Consider the following 6,374-nt stretch of genomic DNA (forward strand, 5'->3'; position numbering starts at 1 on the left):
GGTCGGTCAGTCGGTTGGTCAGGTGGTTGGTTGGTTGGTTGGTTGGTTGATGTGTTTCAGTTTGCTATTGAATCGCATTTTGAACAAGTAACTATTATGCTTGCTGAATTGAATGCAGTTCTGATACACTTTTACCTTTCCTCTTCTAGCAGTATCAATTTATTTCTGAAAATATCGAAGCATTACTACATTACTTTAAGTCCAGGCCGAAAATAAAAGCAATAATCTGTGTAGTACTTGTGTAGATCTTTAATTTTTTGATCAAAAAATGTGCATGCTTTGCTTCACCCATTATCTATAGCACTAACTTTTTGGTCAACAGTGAATCAACTAGATACTCCTTTTCTGCTTCATAGTCCATTAAAATAAATTTTGCCAATCCTTGTTGGTCTGATCATGCATGGGTAATACACTGACTGACAGAGCAAATGCGACACCAAGAAGGAGTTGTCAGAACTCTATGCCAATTGCAGGGTAGACTGACGTCACTGAGGTATGCTCATGATGTGAAATGCGCCGCTGTGCTGCGCACGTAGCGAACGATAAATGGGACACGGCGTTGGCGAATGGCCCACTTCATACCGTGATTTCTCAGCCGACAGTCATTGTAGAACGTGTTGTCATGTGCCACAGGACACGTGTATAGCTAAGAATGCCAGGCCGCCGTCAACGGAGGCATTTCCAGCAGACAGACGACTTTACGAGGGGTATGGTGATCGGGCTGAGAAGGGCAGGTTGGTCGCTTCGTCAAATCGCAGCCGATACCCATAGGGATGTGTCCACGGTGCAGCGCCTGTGGCGAAGATGGTTGGCGCAGGGACATGTGGCACGTGCGAGGGGTCCAGGCGCAGCCCGAGTGACGTCAGCACGCGAGGATCGGCGCATCCGCCGCCAAGCGGTGGCAGCCCCGCACGCCACGTCAACCGCCATTCTTCAGCATGTGCAAGACACCCTGGCTGTTCCAATATCGACCAGAACAATTTCCCGTCGATTGGTTGAAGGAGGCCTGCACTCCCGGCGTCCGCTCAGAAGACTACCATTGGAATGGCGGAACGTCGTGTTCTCCGATGAGTCACGCTTCTGTTCTGTCAGTGATAGTCACCGCAGACGAGTGTGGCGTCGGCGTGGAGAAAGGTCAAATCCGGCAGTAACTGTGGAGCGCCCTACCGCTAGACAACGCGGCATCATGGTTTGGGGCGCTATTGCGTATGATTCCACGTCACCTCTAGTGCGTATTCAAGGCACGTTAAATGCCCACCGCTACGTGCAGCATGTGCTGCGGCCGGTGGCACTCCCGTACCTTCAGGGGCTGCCCAATGCTCTGTTTCAGCAGGATAATGCCCGCCCACACACTGCTCGCATCTCCCAACAGGCTCTACGAGGTGTACAGATGCTTCCGTGGCCAGCGTACTCTCCGGATCTCTCACCAATCGAACACGTGTGGGATCTCATTGGACGCCGTTTGCAAACTTTGCCCCAGCCTCGTACGGACGACCAACTGTGGCAAATGGTTGACAGAGAATGGAGAACCATCCCTCAGGACACCATCCGCACTCTTATTGACTCTGTACCTCGACGTGTTTCTGCGTGCATCGCCGCTCGCGGTGGTCCTACATCCTACTGAGTCGATGCCGTGCGCATTGTGTAACCTGCATATCGGTTTGAAATAAACATCAATTATTCGTCCGTGCCGGCTCTGTTTTTTCCCCAACTTTCATCGCTTTCGAACCACTCCTTCTTGGTGTTGCATTTGCTCTGTCAGTCAGTGTATTTAATTTACTTCAATCCAGTAAAAGGAAGGAAAGTCTGAATTCACTGGTTTTAGTAATACTAGAAAAATTTACACAAAATAATATCAAGTTAGAGTTATTTAGTTCAAGTGTTTCCAAACAATTGGACTAAAGAATGACATTAAGCTCTAGAATTCTTTTCAATATCATTGTTGAAGCATTTAACTGTTATTGTTCCTTTATATGGACTATAAGAAATATGCTGATCATCAGTAAACTAAACATCAAGAAGATGGTACCTACATCGCCGAGCTTGACATTTTCTTAGGAAAGTTCTGCACTGCTTTGACCAGTAACTCTCATGTCATTTGCAGCTGGACTGTCAGCTGCATATTAGTGATTTTCTCAACATTCCTTTCCTCTGTCTCAGAGTGCATGAATTATTATTATTATTAGTCTAATATTATGCTAAAAATCAACTAATAAATCAATCATTGTAAAATACATAGTACTTTGTGCACTGTAAAATTTTAGAAGATTCATGGCAATGAAAACAGTATGCTTGTAAACTTTCCTTCATTGTACAAGTACTCTGAGTAGACCCTACCATAAACTAGGGTGACTATGGTCACAGAATTCTGGTCCATATATATGGATGCCCATATTATGGCCTTATACAAAGCATAATAGAAAAATATTTGTCAAAAACAAAAAACCTTCTTGAAAACAATAATACACAATAAGCTAATTCACCTTGCGATTCTTTATCAAATATATTACTGGATTTCTTCCTAAATTGAAGTTTCTGTAGACCCACTTTTCAACCAGTCACAGAGAGGCAATTCTGAAATATCAAAGGCCCATCCTACTTCTTTTATAGAATGCCCTGATAAGATCACTTGAGTTCCAGCCTTCATTTGCTCCTCTGATAACTGGAATCCCTTCTCATGTAATATCACAGCCTCTTCATCATAAAGAACAATAACTTGAAAATGCCTGTATGGGTCACTGTCTCTTGTGATGAACTAATATCATGCAGTCATTCATTGCAAGACATTATCTAACAACCACTGCGCATTATTATACCAAAGTGCATAACCTAAAATAACTTCCAGCTTCAATGCCGGTGATAATAAGAAACAAATGAAATTGGGTGTGAAATAAAGCTTAAACTCATTGTTTTGCTAATAAAATTACAACCAAGTAAATGATCCAGAATTCCAACAAAAACAGTACAACACAATACACTTCTTTCACAATGCCTAGAAGGAGGGTGACATTACAGAGCCACACACTAGACAGCAGCACAGATTAGAGCTCAGTTCTTCCTGATAGATACAAAACATTACAATGTGCAGTACAGTATAACAAGGCAAGAATCCCCCTCCTTCCCCTATGGATAAATTACAAAGACTAACATAATGCACAAATGCCCCATGTACAAACAAAAGGCAAAGATACCGTACCATATTGTCATGTTGACAAAATAGCCCGTTATCTATAGCACTAACTTTTCAGTCAACAATGGATCAACTAGATACTCTTTTTCTGTTTCATATGATATAACAGAGGGAGATTATTTGAAATGACCACATAACAAGTATTATTTTATTATTAGAAATGACCATATAACAAGTATTAGGCCTCCAGGTAATAAGTAGTAAAGTTCTTTGGTGGCAGCCCTACTTCAGTGGGTGGCAAACATGATCTCATGAGTCCCAGAACACACTGATCCAGTGTTTAGCTTTTGATGTGATCCAAGCTAAGGGTTAGATGTGAAGGCTTCAACAGTATCAAAGGCAGAGAAGATGGACTTTGGAATAACTCTGATGGTGAGAGGGGAAACCCTCCTGGCCAGGTAGAAAGCAGGATTGCCACTCCCTGATGGAACAAAAGGGATTATTTCAGGCTAAGAGAGGAAATCCTAACAGAAAAATCAGCTGGCCTAGATTGTATAAGAGGCAACTCCTTCATCAGGATTTGAGCATTGTAGATTAATAACTGACACATCCAATAATACACGGTTACTGAAAGATCGGTGAAAAGGAACTGAATGGATAATAGGAAGATGACCTTTAGCATGATAATGGAAACTTGAGTTGGAATATGGAATGCACAGAAAATGTGACATACATACATACATACATACATACATACATACATTATCATTATAGACTGTTATGCCTTTCAGCGTTCAGTCTGCAAGCCTCTGAGAATTTACTAAACATCGCCACAATCCTCGATTTGCAACTTGTGTTGTGGCCTCATTTAGTTCTATACCTCTTATCTTTAAATCGTTGGAAACCGCGTCTAACCATCATCGTCTTGGTCTCCCTCTACTTCTCTTACCCACCATAACAGAGTCCATTATTCTCCTAGTTAACCTATCCTCCTCCATTCGTCTCACATGACCCCACCACCGAAGCCGGTTTATGCGTACAGCTTCATCCATCGAGTTCATTCCTAAATTAGCATTTATCTCCTCATTTCGAGTACCCTCCTGCCATTGTTCCCACCTGTTTGTACCAGCAATCATTCTTGCTACTTTCATGTCTGTTACTTCTAACTTACGAATAAGATATCCTGAGTCCACCCAGCTTTCGCTCCCGTAAAGCAAAGTTGGTCTGAAAACAGACCGATGTAAAGGTAGTTTCGTCTGGGAGCTGACTTCCTTCTTACATAATACTGCTGATCGCAACTGCGAGCTCACTGCATTAGCTTTACTACACCTTGATTCAATCTCACTTACTATATTACCAACCTGGGAGAAAACACAACCTAAATACTTGAAATTATCAACCTGTTCTAGCTTTGTGTCACCAATCTGACATTAAATTCTGTTGAATTTCTTACCTACTGACATCAATTTAGTCTTCGAGAGGCTAATTTTCATACCATACTCATTGCACCTATTTTCAAGTTCCAAGATATTAGACTGTAGGCTTTCGGCACAGTCTGCCATTAAGACCAAGTCGTCAGCATAGGCCAAACTGCTTACTAGATTTCCACCTAACTGAATCCCTCCCTGCAATTTTATACCTTTCAGCAGATGATCCATGTAAACTATGAACAGCAAAGGTGAAAGATTACAGCCTTGTCTAGCTCCTGTAAGTACCCTGAACCAAGAACTCATTCTACCATCAATTCTCACTGAAGCCCAATTGTCAACATAAATGCCTTTGATTGATTTTAATAATCTACCTTTAATTCCATAGTCCCCCAGTATGGCGAACATCTTTTCCCTCGGTACCCTGTCATATGCTTTCTCTAGATCTACGAAACATAAACACAACTGCCTATTCCTCTCGTAGCATTTTTCAATTACCTGGCACATACTGAAAATCTGATCCTGACAGCCTCTCTGTGGTCTGAAACCACACTGGTTTTCATCCAACTTCCTCTCAATGACTGATCGCACCCTTCCTTCCAAGATGCAAGTGAATACTTTGCCTGGTATACTAATCAATGAGATACCTCGATAGTTGTTGCAATCCTTCCTGTTTCCTTGCTTGTAGATAGGTGCAATTACTGCTTTTGTCCAATCTGAAGGTACTTTACCAACGCTCCACGCTAATTTTACTACTCTATGAAGCCATTTCATCCCTGCCTTCCCACTATACTTCACCATTTCAGGTCTAATTTCATCTATTCCTGCTGCCTTATGACAATGGAGTTTATTTACTATCCTTTCCACTTCCTCAAGCATAATTTCACCAACATCATTTTCCTCCTCCTTATGAGCTTGGCTGTTTGCAACACCACCATGATGATTTCCTTTTACATTGAGAAGATGTTCAAAATATTCCCTCCACCTCTCCAGTGATTCCCTGGGGTCTATTATGAGTTCACCTGAATTACTCAAAACACTGTTCATTTCCTTTTTCCCACCCTTCCTAAGATTTTTTATTACTGTCCAGAAAGGTTTCCCTGCTGCTTGACCTAGCCTTTCCAGGTTATTACCAAAATCTTCCCATGACTTCTTTTTGGATTCAACAACTATTTGTTTCCCTCTGTTTCTTTCATCTACGTACCAATCCCTGTCTGCCTCGGCCCGTGTTTGGAGCCATTTCTGATAAGCCTTCTTTTTACGTTTACAGGCTGCTCTCACTTCGTCATTCCACCAAGATGTTTGCCTTTTCCCATCTTTACATACAGTTGTTCCTAGGCATTCCCTTGCTGTTTCTACTACAGCATCCCTGTATGCCACCCATTCACTTTCTATATCCTGAGCCTGCTTACTGTCTACTGTTCGAAACTTCTCACTAATCCTATCCATGTACTCCATGTACTTTTGTCTAATTTCCTCGTCCTGGAGATTTTCTACCCTTATTCGTTTGCAGACAGATTTCACTTTCTCTACCCTAGGCCTAGAGATACTTAGTTCACCACAGATCAGATAGTGGTCTGTAACATCGAAAAATCCCCGAAAAACTCTTACATTCCTAACAGATTTCCTGAATTCAAAGTCTGTTAAGATATAGTCTATTATGGATCTGGTACCCCTAGCCTCCCATGTGTAGCAGTGAATAGCCTTATGCTTGAAGAATGTATTCGTAACAGCTAAACCCATACTAGCACAGAAGTCCAGCAAACGCTTCCCATTCCCATTAGCTTCCATATCTTCCCCACATTTACCAATCACCC

This window comes from Anabrus simplex, chromosome 2 (genome assembly GCF_040414725.1).
Source record: "Anabrus simplex isolate iqAnaSimp1 chromosome 2, ASM4041472v1, whole genome shotgun sequence".
NCBI classification, from domain to species: Eukaryota; Metazoa; Arthropoda; class Insecta; order Orthoptera; family Tettigoniidae; genus Anabrus; species Anabrus simplex.